The sequence below is a fragment of the Mya arenaria genome, chromosome 5, assembly GCF_026914265.1.
Source record: "Mya arenaria isolate MELC-2E11 chromosome 5, ASM2691426v1".
NCBI classification, from domain to species: domain Eukaryota; kingdom Metazoa; phylum Mollusca; class Bivalvia; order Myida; family Myidae; genus Mya; species Mya arenaria.
Genome location: NC_069126.1, coordinates 33,328,796 through 33,349,474, shown reverse-complemented (window position 1 = coordinate 33,349,474; position 20,679 = coordinate 33,328,796). Strand labels below are relative to the sequence as shown.

Genomic DNA, 20,679 nt, shown 5'->3' with positions numbered 1-20,679 from the left:
TAAAAATATAACTTTAAAATGATGCTCTTTCAAGCCTAAAAATGCCTCCCAGAACTTCAATCAACAGAGTCCAGATGACAGCTGGTTTTTCATTGACAAAAGATGCCTTTGAGGCAGTTTTAAGATTATGCTATTCAAAGTATGAGGGTAGTTGTTACAGTTTTCACTCATATTCAGATGATGGCTGATATTTGCTGATAAACATGTATCCTCTTAGCAGCAGGGAATAAGTAAATGACATAGTTTTAATGACCAATATTGGAGTTGTGACCTTGACCTCCAAATCCAAAGGGGTCATCTGCTGGTCACCCCAAACCTAAATTTCAAGTTTGAAGGCCATGGGTGCAGGCTTTGTCGAGTTGTCACACAGGCAAGCTTTTTGCGTTCAATGTCTCTGTGACAAATCAATAGGGCTTACCTACTGGTCAGGCCCAACCCCAGTCAAGTTGTTGAAGGGCCATGGGTGCAGGCTTTGTCCAGCCATTATTAGTACAACCTTTCAGCATTCAAGGTCGCTGTGACCTTGACTTTTGACCCAATGACCCCTTAAATCAATAGGATCTTCTAATAGTCAGGCTTAGCCTCCCTGTTGAGTTTGAGGGCCATAGGTGCAGGCATTGTCAACTTATCAGTCAGATGTATGCTTTGACACCTTCCTGTTCAAGGTCACTGTGACCTTTGACCATATTACCCCTTAAATCAAAAGGTGTCATCTACTGGTTAAACCAAACTTTCGTGTCAAGTTTGACAATAGGTCTGGGAATTGTAGAGTTATCACCCGGAAAAGCTTTGGTCTACTGTCAGACAGACGGACGTAGCGGCCAACATGTGCAAAGCAATATACTCCTCTTCTTTGAAGGGGGCATAATAAATTGAAATTAATTAAATATTTTTGTTTATTATGTTAATTAACTTACACTACATACAACAAGTACCATTTTGATATTTTCGAATGCTCATTTGGGCATGTACATGGGTTTTGATCTGACTATGAACATGAAACGACATAGTGATGTTCTCTCCTATCAATTCTAAATTTAAATAACCATAAGAAAAAAGCATGTTTTCACTGCACCATAAATAAATATGTCAAACAAAATAAATGTCAAGTTATTCAAGATTAATTTAACACTGTTCTTTTGATGATTTCCGTGCATTCCTGACTGCAGGTTTTTCCCATTTTCCCACACAGTTATTTCATATTGGCCTTACAAGGTCAGATCTTGAGTTGGGTCTTCATTGCTGGACACTATCTCTTTATCTCCACAGAAAACACACTGGTGCAAGTTTCACTGCAACAACTGCAAAAAAAGCTATATTATATTCTAACTGAACTCTGCATCAAAATTCAATTATTTTTTATTGGATTTTGGAAATGTCTTTGTTTTAAAGGGTTCATATAAATTAATGCATTTTTTTCAATTTAATGCATTATCATGCTGGACTCTTTGACATTGATGGTTAAAACAAAGAAGGCATATGATTTGTGTACAGATTAAACATTATTAATTATAAATGTGTTCTTTAATTAATAGACAAGTGGCAACAATTTCCCCAGATAAAAAGCTTACATTTGTATATATGCAGATTAATCATTTGCATTTCTTTTGCTTTGATCATTTAAGTCAAATGAGGTAGACATGATAATGCATTAAAATAAGAAAAATATTTTTGGGCATCAATCTATAATAGTGTGTGCCTTCAATCTAGAAATAAATTTCTTCTCAACAGATGCTAAATTATAAAAAAATATATAAACCAAGATTTTGATTATGACATACCTGCATAGTTAGTGGTCTCCATAACTGCTCAGAAATGCTCCCTATGACAAACTAAGTGCTGGTGTATGGCTGGGGAATAGTGCTGCTCCAACCAATAGCGCAATTCTTCCTACAGGTGGACCAGCTCCTCAATATGGTTTCTGTCATGGCAGTGATAACAGTATGTAACATGCCCTTTTCTACTTTCCAGAGAATGAATCTTCAAATCTAAATTACAAAAATAAGAACAAATATATACATATGCACATGTAATGTTGTTAAAAACAAACCATTTAGATGCCACAAAACTATAAGATTTTAGGTGAGGATTGAGCCAAATCAAAACATTTAGTCATTTAAAGCTGCACTCTCACAGATTTACTGTTTTTACAACTTTTGTATTTTTTGTCTTGGAATGACCTATTTTTTTGCTTAAATATCTGCAAACTAGTGATATAAGACTACTGACAAAATATTAGATTGCAGACTTCCCTATTTCAGGTCGAAAACCGGTTTTTTGGCTTAAAGCGTTACTAACGGTTTAAGAAAATGCATAAAACATTTTGAACTTGAATATAAACATTTTCTGACTAATTTATTGTCAGCAATCTTATATGAATGGTTAACATGCATTTTCACATAAATTGGCCCGTTCCAAGACAAAAATAAATAAAGTAGTCAAAACGTTCAATCTGTAAGAGTGCTGCACACTCTCAGTCACAGATTGAAGGTTTTGACAACTTCTTTTACTTTTTGGCTTGGAATACCGGTAAGCTAATGAAAAGCAGTATGAAAACTGATGATATAAGACTGCTGACAAAAGATAAGATCATGTTTTTATACTTACATTTGTAACTATTGGTTTTATGGTTAAAAGCATTACTAACGCTTTACTAATAATGAGATTTTTGGCACAGAACATCATCTTTTGACCGTATTAAAATAAGAAAACAGCGTTCCAATATTTTCAGTTGTCTTTTTTGACTGAATTAATATAAGAAAGCAGCGATCCACTTTTTCCAGTTGTCTGTTATGACCAGTGTTCAGAAATTCGCATAAAATAATTCATTACAAGACCAAGAAATAAAACAAGAGGGCCATGATGGCCCTAAATCGCTCACCTGAGTAAAAGAGTTTAACCTTTGTTAATAATATAGCTTGTTCTCAAAGAATATTGAACAAGAGCTGTCAAAGTATGTGACAAATGCCCCCCAATGTGACATTGATCTATGAACAAGTACATAAAAAGTTGATCTTGCCTTTATGTGTCAAATACATATTGCAAATTATATTAAATTGCCTCTGAGCATAGAAAAAACCCCAATCATACTAAATGACAGCCAACACTCTTTATGTCCTCATATTCAGCATTCCATTGTGAATAAACACATAGTGTATCTTTCACCTTAGAGGTAGGGACATGGGTCTTGCACACGACACGTTGTCTTGGTATGTCGAAAACATATGGCAAGTCATTTTAAAATCTGTCCATATAAGAGTAAGTCACAGCGCGGACACGACAGCCTATATTTTCCTTCAGGTTGCCATGGCAACCAGAGTTCTGCATGGAATTAATTTTTTGGAACAATTTTGAAAAAGCACCAACCAAGGATCATTCCTATGAAGTTTCATCAAAATTGTCCAAGCGGTTTAGGAGAAGAAGATGATTGTAACCAATTGTTGACACTTTTCCTTTAGGTTGCCATGTCAACCAGAGTTCTACATGGAATTAATTTCTTTGAACAATTTTGAAAAAGCACCAACCAAGGATCATTCCTATGAAGTTTCATCAAAATTGTCAAAGCTGTTTAGGAGAAGAAGATGATTATAACCAATTGTTGACATTTTCCTTTAGGTTGCCATGGCAACCGGGCCAAACAAAATTATGTGAACAAATTTAAGAGAGGTCCATGCAAGGACACTTCAAACCAAATTTGCTGAAGATCTATCAAGGGGTTCATGCGAAGAAAATGTTATGTTTTTTTTACTAATTTTAGCTCTGGTGGCCCTTAAAAGGGGCCAAACAAAATTATTTGAAAAGACCTGACAGAGGCCCATGCTATGATGCTTCAGACTTGAAGATCCATCAAGCAGTTAATAAGATCAAGTTGTTTAAAGGTTTTTCTATTTTTTGCTCTGGTGACCCCTAAAAGGGGCCAAACAAAACCATTTGAACAAAGTTGAGAGAGGACCATGTAAGGATGCTACATATCAAGTATGGAGTCATTCTGACCTTTACTTTCAGAGGAAAAGATGTTTAAGTGACAAGACAATGTAAAATCAAATGACCCCTGAGCAAGGCCAATTTGACCCCGGGACAATAATTTGAATACCTTTGGTGTAGGTCCACTAGGTAACACTATATACCAAATATGAAAGCTCTAGGTCTTATATTTTGGAGAAGAGGATTTCTAAAGTTTTATTATGTAAGACTATATAAAAATATTGAAAACCTAAGCCTATGAACACGGGGCGTGGCCAATTTTGACCCCAGGGCTAAAGTTTGAACAATCTTAATAGTGATCCGATAAACGATGCTTCATACCAAATATCTAAGGCCTTCGCCTTTTGGTTTCGGAGAAGAAGATTTTTTAAGTTTTCATCATATACATATATAAGGAAACCCATGACCGCCCGGGTGGGGCCATTTTTTGACCCCAGGGCCAAAGATTGAACAATATTGGTACAAGTCAACTAGATGATATATCATGCCAAATATCTAAGCTCTTGTCACTACTTGATTTTACGTGTGTATCTATATATGTATATTTGTTATTAATTGTTGTATGTGGCCCATATTGAAAATTGGTATGTGTACTAAATATGTTATCCAGTTTAAATTAAGACGTTACTTGTCTTTGTGAGTTCGGAGAAGATTTTTCAAGTTTTCACTATAACACATATAGAGAAAACGCATCAGCCCCGGGGTGTGGCCAATTTTGACCCCAGGGCCATAATTTGAACAAACTTTGTAGAGGTCCACTAGACGATGAATCATGCCAAATATCTAAGCTCTAAGCCACGTAAGTTCAGAGGAGATGATTTTTGAAGTTTTCACTATAAACATATAGAGAAAACCCATGACCCCCGAAGGGGGTGGGGCCAATTTTGACCCCAAGGCCATAATTTGAACAATCTTTGTAGAGGTCCACTAGACGATGAATCATGCCAAATATCTAAGCTCTAGTCCAAGTAAGTTAAGAGGAGAAGATTTTTGAAGTTTTAACTATAAACATATCAAGTATACCCATGACCCCCCGGGGCGGGGCCAATTTTGACCCCAAGGCCATAATTTGAACAATCTTTGTAGAGGTCCACTTGACGATGAATCATGCCAAATATCTAAGCTCTAGTCCAAGTAAGTTCAAAGAAGAAGATTTTTGAAGTTTTCACTATAAACATATATAGAGAATACCCATGACCCCCCGGGGCGGGGCCAATTTTGACCCCAAGGCCATAATTTGAACAATCTTTGTAGAGGTCCACTAGACGATGAATCATGCTAAATATCTAAGCTCTAGTCCAAGTAAGTTAAGAGGAGAAGATTTTTGAAGTTTTAACTATAACATATCAAGTATACCCATGACCCCCCGGGGCGGGGCCAATTTTGACCCCAAGGCCATAATTTGAACAATCTTTGTAGAGGTCCACTAGACGATGAATCATGCCAAATATCTAAGCTCTAGTCCAAGTAAGTTCAAAGGAGAAGATTTTTGAAGTTTTCACTACAAACATATAGAGAAAACCCATGACCCCCCGGGGCGGAGCCAATTTTGACCCCAATGCCATAATTTGAACAATCTTTGTAAAGGTCCACTAGACGATGAATCATGCCAAATATCTAAGCTCTAGTCCAAGTAAGTTCAGAGGAGAAGATTTTTGAAGTTTTAACTATAAACATATAGAGCATACCCATGACCCCCCGGGGCGGGGCCAATTTTGACCCCAGGGCCATAATTTGAACAAACTTTGTAGAGGTCCACTAGACGATGAATCATGACAAATATCTAAGCTCTAGGACAAGTAAGTTCAGAGGAGAAGATTTTTTAAGTTTTCACTATAAACATATAGAGAAAACCCATGACCCCCCGGGGCGGGGCCAATTTTGACCCAAGGGCCATAATTTGAACAATCTTGGTAGAGGACCATTTGGTGATCCTACCTACCATATATCAACGGCCTAAGCCTTGTGGTTTGGGAGAAGAAGATTTTTAAAGTTTTTCCTTTCCATTGCCATGGCAACCAGAGTTCTGCATGGAATTCAATTCTTTGAACAATTTTCAAAGGGGACCACCCAAGGAACATTCCTGTGAAGTTTGGATGAAATTGGCTAAGCGGTTTATGAGGAGATGTCGTTTAAAGTAAAAGTTTACGGACGGACAACGGACGGACGACGGACGGACGACAAATTGTGATCACAAAAGCTCACCTTGTCACTATGTGACAGGTGAGCTAAAAAGAGTTGGTAAAACAGACAATCTGTGAGAGTGCAGCTTAAACATTTAAAGTGATATGCATTATCAGCCAAGTGCAGACCTACTCACATCCTGGCTACACAACCAGTACATTCATCAGCTTTACTGATTCGAACCAGGTACATTTATATTGGTCGACTAGCATTTTACCATTCTGTGCTGGCCAGTAAAGTTCTCATTTGAATTAGAATTCAAAATGTATATACATGTACCTTTGTTCATTTTTTTTTCAACTCTGTTTCAACTGAACTTCCTAAATGAATGAGAAGTTTCAAAAAATAATTACAATATCTCAGCAAATACCTGCATTTATGTGTTTCTTGTGCAATCTGTCAGCTTTGGTAGGCTCAGGTTTCATTTTGTCCATCTCAATACTTGTAATCTTCTAGTCTGATGTACTGCTATCCGATTTTTAAGTCAGGTCAGGCAGCCATTTCAGCTTTGTTCCAGTTGATTGTATCAGATGATGTTAACAATACAAGCCTTGTATCCAGGCACTTCTCAATCTGAAAGTTTACAAAAGAACATGGCCTGTAATATTTAATAAAAAAATCATAATTGTTTACTCCTGGATGATGGGTTCTAAAGTAAACCTTTGAGAAAAGATGCTACTGGTATGGTGCTTGAACCCACGACCATGTGAACACTTGCATGGAGATCTGTCAAACTGAGCTAACCAGGTAACTGATTTTTAGGCAGCTCCCAGCTTGGCTCTACAATTGACAGGTGCATTATACATTATAGAGACAATAAATCAAACACTTGAAGCACTAGTCCAAATAATAGTAACTTGAATGATCTTTTTACAAATTTTGAAATGGCATATCCTTCACATAAAAATTTTTTTGTACCAAAAGTGGGTCGCTATTCCGATTGGGATTCCGGGTCAGATAATTATATATATCTAAAATATGAGTTATGTACAGAAAAAATAAAAGCTGACAAATTATTATGAGTTTGATGAGTGTTTTTCTTCATTTCATACTGTCAAAACATAATGATATAAACTGTTATACATGAAGAGCACCTCGTCACCTTAGTGTAATAACTCAATATCTGCTTCTATTTCTATATGCAGTTATTGAGTAATTGCACTAAGGTGACGACCTGCAAGGCTGCGGTGCATAGATTTACAACAATCGGAGCCTTTTGGCCATGGCCGAGTTGTTACGATTATATATACAAAAGGTGACTGGTCTATCTCGAAGTTAACCTGAGATGGTCGAGTTGTTATGCTAGGTGAAATGGTTGTGTTTAAATGCATTAAATGCTTGTTTTGTGAAAAAAATCTTTGCACTTACATGGTAATAACTAAAATACGAATATAAGCCTTTAATATCTATTTCAAACATATAATACTTATCTAACTACGATTTCAATATCTTTCAACCCCCACCCTGTTTTGCACAAACCCGATTAGACATAAAGGATTGGAAGAATCCCATATAACACGTCTATTTTTTTAGACTATTGAAGCACTTATGTTCTTTTTTTATGGTTGAGACGTTTCATGTTAAACAACAATTAAAAATGCGAAATAATTTTAGTGAATAATCAACTCTGAATTGAAAGTAACATGAAGATGTTGTAGAGAAGGATTTGCCATATATATATATTGTATATATATATATTTTTATTTTTATTTTTTTTAATCGTAAAAAGAGTCTGTCAACGTACAAATATTTAGACTAAGAGATGTAGATCAGCTAGATGTACCTTCAAGTCCAAATAATTGTACGTTGACAGATTTGTTTACAATTTTTGATACAGCAAATCCTTCACGTACGAATTGTTTTGGTGGGTAGTTATTCCGATCGGGATTCCGTGTTTAAGCATATTGCATCTATAACATATCATAAAAACAAGAAATATTACCAGATAATGTTATTTTACATAAATTCCGTAACCAAAAAGTAATATTCAGCAAATAATTATGAGTTTGATGGTTTTTTCTTCATTTCATTCTGTCAAAACATAACAATATATACATGAAGGGCACCTGCAAGGCTGCAGTTCACAGTTTTACAACAATCGGAACATTTCAGCCATCAATTGTAACAACTCGCCATCTTCGGTAAGCTTCGAGAAAGTCAATTCCTGTTGGATACTGGCTAGGCCTAGTTGTTACAATTGTATTATCTCGAAGCTTGTCGGAGGTGGCCGAATTATTACGATTGGGTCAAGTTGTTCCGCTTGGCATAATTGTTGTCTGTGTCAGTCAACTTTCCTTTTAATGAAAAGGTAAATGATGTGTTTTAATGCATTAAATGCTTGGTTTTTTTTGCACAATAGCTTTGCACTTCCATGGTAAAATATGAATATAAACCTTTATTATCCATTTCAACCATAAAATACTTCACTTAATACAATTTCAATATTTTTCAAACACCCCCGCTTTTTGCACAAAACCGTTTAGACGTTAGGGATTGGAAGAATCAAGTATAACACGTCTATTATTTCAGACTAATGTACATGTACCTTCGTGTCCGAAATCGATCACTTCCTGGCAGCTCATTTCTGGATTGTCTCCATCTAAATTTAACATTTTTAGACGCATACATTGATGCCATTTTTGCTTCGATTGATGTTGAAGCAATAACACTAAATACAGGTCGGTTATTTTGTAGAAGAACGTGTTCGAAGTAACATTCAATTTCATTTCCGCATAATCGCCGCCATATTGTTTATAACTTAAAAACTACACCCTATAGTCCAAAATAACAATAGGCATAACGTTGACACACTTTGATAGGTACTGTATAATCCAATTAACTTACTCAAACAAATACAATAGTTCGATTGCTGCTGAAAAAATCATTTGAAACATAAAAGCTATTTAACAAAATATTACATGACATGAACTCTTTAACCGCGTATGATTTATTTCTTAATAGCTTTCATTCATAAAATAAGTTCTTTGCCGGGGTTTGCCGGGTCAGTCTTGAATGCTGGGATATGTGTGACGTCACACGGGGTGCAAACATGTGGTGTAGCTTACTAATGGTTGTAGGGTAAAATGACTTCGTATGTAAATGCTATACTTTCATTATTTTTCATTATTTTGTTAATAAAACTCACCAAATTGCAACGGTACAACTATACTAAGAGTAACACGCAATGTTTGTCATAAAAAAGGCAATAACGCGTTAAATACACATTAGCAGGTACTTGACGCCCCACATTCACGTCAGTAGTTCTGTTGCTACGCAGGTGGTGTGTATTAATATATTCATGTTCAATATGTCGTGTCAGGCGACTAGTCGCGTTTCTGAAATACCGCTCTCTAAAGACTGTCGGCTTGCAGCCGACAGTCTAAAAACAGTACTGTGAACTTAACTGATCGAAACTGTACCGATGCAAACTCGTCAAATCAACAAACACGACGTAGAAAACGTTTGTGACAATAATATCGAGTGAAGCCAGAGTCCAAACAGACGAAGATAATCAAAACACATCTGACCATCTTGTGACCACTCCTAGACGTTCTAAACGTCTCAGCACAAATAACACTCAACTTAGTTTTGAAAACGTGTAGATGATTTCTGGTTAATATCTCGACTTTTTGTCCAATGTCGTGCTAGCACGACTTTCACTTTTGAATGTCCAATGTCCAATGTCGTGCCAGCACAACATTCGATTTTGAATGTCCAATGTCCAATGTCGTGTTAGCACGACTTTCACTTTTGAATGTCCAATGTCCAATGTCGTGCCAGCACAACGTTCGATTTTGAATGTCCAATGTCCAATGTCGTGCTAGCACGACTTTCACTTTTGAATGTCCAATGTCCAATGTCGTGCCAGCACAACATTCGATTTTGAATGTCCAATGTCCAATGTCGTGCTAGCACGACTTTCACTTTTGAATGTCCAATGTCCAATGTCGTGCCAGCACAGCATTCGATTTTGAATGTCCAATGTCCAATGTCGTGCTAGCACGACTTTCACTTTTAAATGTCCAATGTCCAATGTCGTGCCAGCACAACATTCGATTTTGAATGTCCAATGTCGTGCTAGCACGACTTTCACTTTTGAATGTCCTATGTCCAATGTCGTGCCAGCACAACATTCGATTTTGAATGTCCAATGTCCAATGTCGTGCTAGCACGACTTTCACTTTTGAATGTCCAATGTCCAATGTCGTGCTAACACGACTTTCACTTTTGAATGTCCAATGTCCAATGTCGTGCTAGCACGACTTTCACTTTTGAATGTCCAATGTCCAATGTCGTGCTAACACGACTTTCACTTTTGAATGTCCAATGTCCAATGTCGTGCCAGCGCAACATTCGATTTTGAATGTCCAATGTCCAATGTCGTATGTTAAGCTAACTTCACACAGCTTAAATAAAAAGCTATCATGTCAGTAAATCTGTGAGAGTGCAGCTTTAACTGAAACAGTTACGGGTAGCATGAGTATACGAGTACGAGATCTCACCTGCGTGAAGGGGGATGACGAACGCGGGCAGGCCAAGAAAGGTGTGATACATCAGGAACTCGAGCGGATGCATGGCTACCGCGCTGTACAGGGTAGGGCTCCCGTACCGGTGATGGATCTTGTGGACGTTCTTGTACAACCAGGGGTAGTGGAAAAGCCTGTATAAAACAAGGTTTAGGTATGTGGGTTTTGGGGTATGTGATAAACATGGATTCGAGGCATGCCTCGAGTAGCTCATGCCGATGTCAGCACGCTTCGTCGTCAGTTACCTTTTGATAAAGTAAGTTTATAGCGTTATTTTGTTTAATTTTCAAGGCTTAAATCCGCTTACGACGTCGCTTGAGCTGACGTCTAATCGTAAAATCATCTGTCGCTCTCTGACTCGATAACTTTTACGTATTAACTCTCACCCACAACCCCCGTACCCTGACCTTTCCAACATTCTCAACACACAAGAGCGTACCTCCATTCATGATATAACAGTCCCCTTCCCCCCCCCCCCCCGAACCCTGACCTTTTCAACATTCTAAACACACAAGAGCGTACCTCCATTCATGATGTAATACTCGCATCCCCCTCCCCGAACCCTGACCCTTCCAACATTCTCAACACACAAGAGCGTACCTCCGTTCATGATGTAACACCCGCCTCCCCCTCCCCGAACCCTGACTCTTCCAACATTCTCAACACACAATAGCGTACCTCAATTCATGATGTAACACTCGCATCCCCCTCCCCGAACCCTGACCCTTCCAACATTCTCAACACACAAGAGCGTACCTCCATTCATGATGTAACACTCGCATCCCCTCTCCGCGAACCCTGACCCTTCCAACATTCTCAACACACAAGAGCGTACCTCCGTTCATGATATAAAACCCGCCTTCCCTCTTCCCGAACCCTGACCCTTCCAACATTCTCAACACACAAGAGCGTACCTCCATTCATGACATAACACCCGCATCCCCTCTCCCCGAACCCTGACCCTTCCAACATTCTCAACACAAAAGAGCGTACCTCCATTCATGATGTAACACCCGCCTCCCCTCCCCGAACCCTGACCTTTCCAACATTCTCAACACACAAGAGCGTACCTCCATTCATGATATAACACCCGCCTCCCCTCTCCCCGAACCCTGACCCTTCCAACATTCTCAACACACAAGAGCGTACCTCCGTTCATGATATAAAACCCCCCTTCCCCCTTCCCGAACCCTAATCCTTTCAGCATTCTAAACACACAAGCGCGTACCCCCATTCATGATGTAACACTGCCATCACCCCTCCCCGAACCCTGACCCTTCCAACATTCTCAACACACAAGCGCGTACCTCCAGTCATGATATAACACCCGCGCCCCCTCCCCCTTCCCGAACCCTGACCCTTTCAACATTCTCAACACACAAGCGCGTACCTCCATTCATGGTGTAACACTGCCATCCTCCCTCCCCGAACCCTGACCCTTCCAACATTCTCAACACACAAGCGCGTACCACCATTCATGATATAACAACGGACGCCCCGCCCCGCCCCCTCTCCCCGAACCCTGACCCTTCCAACATTCTCAACCCACAAGAGCGTACCTTCGGTCATGATGACCACCCCCCCCCCTCTCCCCGACCCTGACCCTTCCAACAATCTTAACACACAAGAGCGTACCTCCGTTCATGATGTAACACGAGATGATCCCAGAGACCACTGAGCCCAGCATCATGTTGAAGGAGCCCAAGAGAAACTCGTGCCACTCGTTGGAGCGAGTCAGCCACCGGTCTGGCTGGCACGTCCATGTGTCTGCCTAAAGAGTTTAATCGTAAATAAATAGTCATGCATGAGAATATTCTTCTAGACTAGTGTTAGTACAACCGGTACCCTATGCCTTGGGCGTGTTTGACCGAACCAATTCGACACGTCTGGTGACCGACAACTGAAATATTGGCACATCGCCTATGCTGCAGAGGTGTAAGAATCGATGATAGCGTATTTAGATACCACGTTATTCAGTGCTAGTTAGAATAGTTTCGTTGCGATACTTACCATGTGTTTCCGGTTCTTGTAGAAGTACATGCCAAAAGTCAGCCCAATTCCCCAGTACAGCGAGAACGAAACAAATAGCGCGAACGGCACGTAAAAATGCAGGTCCCGCAGCCCCAGACGCTCAAGCATCCCGGTGGAAGTGACGTCCGTCGAGTTACCCGCTTCCGCATGGCCCAGGAGCGACTGAAGTTGATCTCGGCGGAGGTAGACAATGAATAATAGCCATTCGCCTGCGCGGGAAAGATGACATATTTTTTAACAAGAGTGCCAATGTGGCCCTTAAACGCTTACCTGAAAACCAAAGGTCTGGACCGAAGAAATTTAAAGTTTTAAAATGTTGATGCCGGACGACGGATATTGGGCGACCAAACAGGCTCACCTTGTGCTCTTGATGCTCATGTTAGATAAAAGACAATCGGTATCGTAAAGTTCGCTATAGTCTGTGTACCAGCCAATTCCATAGAAACAAATTAAAATCGTGTATCGTTTATTCATTAGCTAGACACGATCATGTTACCATGTGGGCAAAATATTGTAACTTGAAGTCTGTATTAATCATATGGTTTACCTTATCAATATATATATATGCCATTATCACCTCTGACTGCATTGGCCAAGAAGAACACGCTGACCATAAACACGCCCTTACTGACCACGTCTTTGACATTCCAGCCTGATTTTGACACCTTGACCCCTTCGTCTGGTGACGTCACTTCTTCATATCCTAGAGATGCTTCCGATGATGACGTCAGACCGCACTCAGAAAACGTCATCTTACGAAGATCGGCTGACGCTTGACGTGGCATTGTCGTTTTTTATCTGAAATAAGTTCAGTGTTATTATCATTATAAATATCTGCTACACCCGGAGCAAGCGTTCAAACTGGTCACAGTGATATAAGACTGCTGACAAAAAAATCAGATTGCAGATATATATTTTACAACGATTGTAAAGAAAGCTATGATAGCTTATACTAAGTCACTCTCGTTGGCACAATGTTGCGTGAGAGTGTGGTCTTGTGATGTGAGGGAAACCGGCGTACCTGGAGGAAACCCACTTGTCCGGCTTGGTGACCACTAACCAAACTCACATTCGCCCAGGCCGGGAATCGAACCCAGGTCACCTTGGTGAGAAGAGAATGCACTTACCACTGCGCTTACCGGACAACCAATAATTGCAGGTTTTCATATTTATGTCCCAAAAATATGTTTTATGCGTTTTTAGAAAACGTTAGTAACGCTTTTAGTCATAAAACATTACTTTTCGAACGGAAACATGAAAAACTGCGATCCGATCTTTTGTCAGAAGTCTTTTATCACTGGTCATCAGATATTTACGCAAAATATTTCCAATTCCAAAGAATAAAAAACGTTGTCAAAACGGTCAATCTGCGAGAGTGCAGCTTTAACCGTGAAACATTGAAAAACTGTTTATTTCACTGAATCCATCTGAAATCAAAACCAAACAAAAAATATACTGCAATAACTATTATCAGTCATGTTTATTCTGTGTAGGTAAACAGTAGATAATACCCTTTGAGGATACACAAATTATATATCTATTTGGGTCACCAGGCCAATGGTATGATCAATTACAATAATATTTATGCATCGATCACCAAAATAGCTTGGCCTAATTTTCTCGAAAAATCTTATAATGCTAAGGTAAATAATTTTGTTATGGTATATTCTGTGTAATATTGACATTCTTAGTATTGCCATCTTAAAGTTGCACTCTCACAGATTTACAATTTTTACAACTTTTTTTATGTTTTGTCTTGGAAAGGGCAAACTTTTGCGTTAATATCCTCAAACCAATAATAAAAGACTGCTGACAAAAGATCAGATCACAGATTTTCATATTTTCTTTTGAAAATTAATGTTTTATGGCTTAAACCGTTACTAACGGTTTAAGAAAAATGTATAAAACATCAATTTTTGAACTTAACTTTAAAAATTTGCGATCTAATCTTTGTCAGCAGTTTTATATAATTGGTTTCCATGGATTTTCACAAAAATTGGCTCGTTCAAAGACAAAAAATAAAAAAAAGTTGAAAAAATGTTCAATCTGTGAGAGTGCAGCTTTTAAGGTACATGACCACGTCCCTCCGAAAAATATGAATGTCGGCCGATTTTAATGAAACTTGGAACAAACAATCGTCAATGACTGTACTTTAACGAGGTGTATTTATTTATTTATTTAAATTCCGTTGTTTGTTGATTTACAGTGCCACCTAGCGGTCACGTGCTATTTGGCGCAAACGTTGCTGAAACCGTAAAAATATAATTTTACGGCTTTTTTATCGGGAAATAAATTTTTGTATGCTGACAAAAATAATCCTATAATTTTAGTACTAGTATTTAAGAAGAAAATTATTAATTTTAAGTTTTTTGATGAAAAGCCTTTTATAAGGAATCGCCAAAAATAGATACCCATCGGTGAATATGACGTATTTATTTCGAAAACGAACTCGGGTAGGGTATGTTTTTATTATTTCATAGGAAATGGAATAGAATAATGAATATAATTATGTATAAACAAAAAAAATATTTGACGGTGAGGTAAATTGCTGAAATACAATGTATATTCAATATTGTTTTATAAAGTTTTTTTTAAAGTTACAACAAACAAAAATCTCTTATCTAACTGCTAACGTTCAAAAGAGTCCGTCACTCTGCAGGTGTATTGTATTTGAATATTTCATCAACAACATATTTCCATTCAATCTTTATTGCCTTATCTGGCAGGGAAATGTAATGCAACGAATGTTCTTGTTTGACATGAATATCAACGAAACAGAGTAACCCCGTGGGAGCCTCGCTTTGGTCGAATTCCTCGTTGGTTCGAACTTGATATAAAGGACCGATGTTGTATACTATATGTAAGCGTTCCCGCTCCGCTCAAATGTTGCGAGACTCGAGGTATTTTCGCCTGTCCCTGTGAGTTTGAGCTAATGGGGTTCGACTGTAGTATTCACGTCATTGGCGTCACATTGGCTTTTGATTGTATCAATAATAGCCACACCATGGAAAGCGTTAAAAATACTGGCGGGGCATTATCATATCATGATAAACGTCCTAAGATATGATATATTTTTGCGATTAGGTTAAACATGTAGTTCAACACCCGAAACAGGGTTTTCTTCTTTGAGTTTGAATTCGCATAAATGGTTATTTTGTGATGATCATTTTAGGAATAGCTCTTTTGTTGAAGATTTGATTGTGTATTTAAAGCGTAAAATAAGTCATAAGGCTATTGGTATTGAAAACAATTTTATTTTTATGAACTCATTAATTGCACTTGTGCTATTCTATAATAAGTAATAATTGCAACACGAATTAACTAGCGTAATATTATTTTCCTTTAATCGATATAGTATTGTTACGTCATACGTGCTTGAACATACATGTATGTATTTACTTATTGATATATTTACTTATAGACATTGAAGTTCCATTTCTATTGTCTTATCACATGTAAATAAGCCATACAACCATGTTCCATGTCTAATTTATATCAACCGATATTCGATCTCACTTATAATTGTGTTTATGTATATGTATGTAATGCTACGTTCAATTTCTTCTTCAAAGGAGAAAAGAAAATATCTATCCATCTTACATCCCGTAGCTGCCTATATTCGCGAGTACGCGGCTGAATCCACATGATTCTGGTGGGGAAAAATCAGCCAATGCCGAGTTAATTTATTTGATGATATATGATCCTAAAACTGCCTACTTTCCATTACTAAATAAAGCACCACAGAACGCCCAGAATGCATAATTGTTTTAAAAGATAAACGGGGGAGGGGGTGCCCCCGAACCCCCAACCACAATTATGAATCCACATGATAAGAGGGGTAGCTACGCCCTTGATGGTTAGTACTAAATAAAGCACCTCATAATACCAAGAATGCAGCATTGTTTTAAAAAATTCACGGGGATGGGATGCCCCCGAACCCCCAACCACAATTATGAATCCACATGATAAGAGATTCAGCTACGCCATTGATGGTTCTGACCAAAAAATCATCCAAAGTTGCAGTATGCGTACTTGACTACATGATCCCAAAACTGTCCATTTTCAAGTACTAAATAAAACACCCCAGAACGCCCATAATACACCAGAAAGCACCGTGATTTTCAAATTTTCCTAGGGGGCATACCCATGATTCAACATGGAAAGAAGGCTAGCTACGCCCTTGTCTTAGTGGTCGCACAATCTCGTCCATAAAATACAAGCCTCAACAACTCCGAAAGACATCACTGGTTAAAAAAATGATTTTTTTCACACTATTATTCCAGGTTTTAGTTTCAAATATGTCTGTAACATCGCAATTAACATTGAACATTCTATCAAAATAATCAGCTACATTTTGCCTAGGTAACTCGATTGAACAATCACTGTAAAATCACAACAATTGCGTACAAATTAACGTTCTAAAAACAAATCCAACATTTAATAAGTAAATTTAGAAACAGAGATCAAATATAAGCGTATAATTATCAATTATTAACGATGTATATATCTCTTGCCAAATCCTGACTCCCCTGTAACATTAATGGATTCAACCATTTTCCCACGCTCATGTCGATAATCCGGTTCATACCGAATTTAAGGGGTTGTCTCAAAAAAGCTTTTACCTGTCAACTGAAATCAAGATTTACTACAATCACTCCGTGCAACCAAAACCTTGCTTGTTAACTTCGTTGTACCGAATATAATACTGAGTGTTTTAACGTTGAAGATAAATATTTTTTCTAGTCATTAAATATAAGAATTTCGACAATATAAGCCATATGCACGAATTCCTTCCAAACTTTAAAGCTGCACTCTCACAGATTGACCATTTTAACATTTTTTTTTTATTTTTTGTCTTGGAAAGAGCAAATTTTTGCGAAAATATCTGTAAACTAATGATATAAAATTGCTGACAAAATATCAGATCGTAGATTTTCATATTTCCGTTCGAAAATTAATGTTTTATGGCTTAAACAGTTACTAACGGTTTAAGACAAATGCATAAAACATCAATTTTTGAACTTAAATTTAAAAATCTTCGATCTGATTTTTTGTCAGCAATCTTATACAAATGGTTTCCATGGAATTTCGCGAAAATTGGCTCGTTCCAAGACAAAATATAAAAAAAGTTGTCAAATCGTTCAATCTGTGAGAGTGCAGCTTTAAGGGGAAAAGGGGATTAGACGGCCAATAAGGCAACTAAAGTACCCGTAGTCTGGCAAAGCTATAAACACACTTTGGGTATAAAGTAAATATATCAATCTTCCAACAGGTTGATGGTGAAAAAATCCTCACATGCCAATTTGGGTTCACTGCTTTGTTTGGATGTCCGGCTTGTTCATTTTAATGTCGCCTCTAATGACTTCCCGTCACCGTTCGCCTAGGACCATGAGCCAGTCGCATTTCCTGCTGCACGAATCGTGCTGCACATCCGTTTGCCCAGTGCCTCCGCACTCATAGCAGACAACGTCACGTATGAGATGCTATTCGGCTAAGAAACTTTCTACCTTGCGAAAACGTCTGCGAAAAGGCTATTTGAACACAAATATTTTTGAAGACATTCCCAAATACTATGACTGTTGCTATCATAAATATTAAACTGAATTATACTTGAAAATGTTTAGACATTTACTGAACATAATAAAATCAGAAAACGCTTTCAACTACGATCATTCTTGTGATCACATGTTACCAATAATCATAACAATGACTCAAGAAATCATGAAAATAGAGGGACATCTCAAACTATTTTAAAATTGACATTAAATACCTCAGCATTGTAATTGCTAGCTGCCTGCCTGAAAGAAGTTGGAAGGCGACTTTTGACTTTTCAATGCGAACCTTGGCGCGGTCCTCTGCGCGGCGGATGCGCTTGCCATTATAAGCGTCGATCGCCACCTCGTTCTGGTCATATTCTTATATGGTGTAACAACCGGCCGGAGAAGTATCTGCTATCCTAATTATCTTAATCTGATGTGTCAGCATAGAGGTTGTGGGTTCGATCCCCAATGTGATAAATGGTGAGAAGGGTGAGAGTGGTCTAGTGGTCTAGGTGACCGCTTCTCACCCTAGAGGTTGTGGGTTCGATCCCCAATGTGATATATTGTGAGATGGGTGAGAGTGGTCTAGTGGTATAGGTGTCCGCATCTCGCCGTAGAGGTGGTGGGTTCGACCCCCAATGTGATATATTGTGAAAAAGGTGAGAGTGGTCAAGTGGCATAGTTGACTGCCTCTCACCCTAGAGGCTGAGGGTTCGATCACCAATGTGATATATTGTGAGAAGGGCGAGAGTGGTCTAGTGGTATAGGTCTCCGCTTCTGACCATAGAGGTTGTGGGTTCGATCCCTAATGTGATATATATATTGTGAGAAGGGTGAGAGGGGTCAAGTGGTATAGGTGTCCGCTTCTCACCCTAGAGATTGTGGGTTCGATTCCCAATGTGATAAATGGTGAGAAGGGTGAGAGTGGTCTAGTGGTATAGGTATCCGCTTCTGACCATAGAGGTTGTGGGTTCGATTCCCAATGTGGTAAATGGTGAGAAGGCTGAGAGTGGTCTAGTGGTATAGGTATCCGCTTCTGACTATAGAGGTTGTAGGTTCGATCCCCAATGTGATATATTGTGAGAAGGGTGAGAGTGGACTAGTGGTATAGGTGTCCGCTTTTCGCCATAGAGGTTGTGAGTTCTATCCCAAAAGTAATATATTGTGAGAAGGGTGAGAGGGGTCAAGTGGTATAGGTGTCCGCTTCTCACCCTAGATGTTTTGGGTTTGATCCCAAATGTGATATATTGTCAGAGGTGAGAGTGGTCTAATTGTATAGGTGTCCGCATCTCACTCTGTTGTGGGTTCGATCTCCGATGTGATATATGGTGAGAAGGGTGAGAGTGGTCTAGTGGTATGGGTGTCCGCCTCTCACCCTTGAGGTTGTGGGTTCGATCCTTAATGTGATGTATTGTGAGAAGGGTGAGAGTTTTCTAGTGGTATAGGTGTCCGCTTTTCACCCTAGAGGTTGTGGGCTAGATCCCCAATGTGATATATTGTGAGAAGGACCAATATACCAATATATTGTGAGTTGGTTTTCGGTTGTTAATATTGCACAACCGCGAAGGGTCAAACTCTAAACACTATTACTGATACTTTTTAATTTCTTGTCCGCTGGCCATCATTCCAATATAAGTATTAAAACGTTCTGGCTCCCGATTTTCAGCTTCAGGTCTCATTAAACCATCAAAGGGTTGTCCGGTTAAAGCAGTGGTTAGCGCACTCGCTCCTTCCCAAAGCGACCCGGGTTCGATTCCTGGCCTGGAACCATGCGACATTTCTCAGCGGTCACTAGACCGGGACAAATATTTTTTTCCTCCGGATTTTGCTCACAGCACAAAACCATACTCTCGCGAAACATTATGCCAACGAGAGTGACTTAAAATAGGTTATGATTAGCTTTTTTCATTCGTTATAAAATATACTTACAAATTATTATGCTTAGACAAGCCATGGACTGACCTCAAAATAAGTATGGTTTATTTGCTGGTCATGACCAAGCATACCTCCACGTTTGAGTCCCTGAGCCAAACCGTTTTTCAGATATTGGATGTAAACCGATTTTTAGATCACCACGACCTTGACCTTTGATCCATTGACCGCAAACTAAAAAGGCTTTATCTGCTGGTTATGGCCAGCCTGTCTACAAAGTTTAAGAATTTTGAGTGTAAGGGTTCTTCATATACTGATCGGAAACCGTGGGGACGGATAGACGTAAAGGTGATCAGATAACTAAATGCCACAACATCCCTAGTATAAAATTTAGGTTTCATGGAGGCAGGTGTGGCACAGGCTTTATAAGAAGAAGGGAATTTCTATTCTCTTCCAGTTTATAAGAGGTATGGCAATAAAACCTGAGCTGGTATTGATATAACATCTTGTCTTTTCTTTAAACGTTTATGGTCATTTTAAGA

At 38.7% G+C, this 20,679-nt stretch overlaps 1 long non-coding RNA gene across 1 annotated transcript; it reads right to left on the bottom strand.

Annotated features, from left to right (window-relative positions):
- Positions 1-703: 703 nt before the first annotated feature.
- LOC128234767 (uncharacterized) lies at positions 704-8,894 on the bottom strand. The gene is made up of 4 exons (XR_008261030.1): positions 8,714-8,894; positions 6,539-6,741; positions 1,782-1,988; positions 704-1,301 (listed from the first exon to the last, which is right to left on the bottom strand). It is a non-coding gene; the product is annotated as an uncharacterized LOC128234767 (long non-coding RNA).
- Between the last annotated feature and the right edge of the window lie 11,785 nt (positions 8,895-20,679).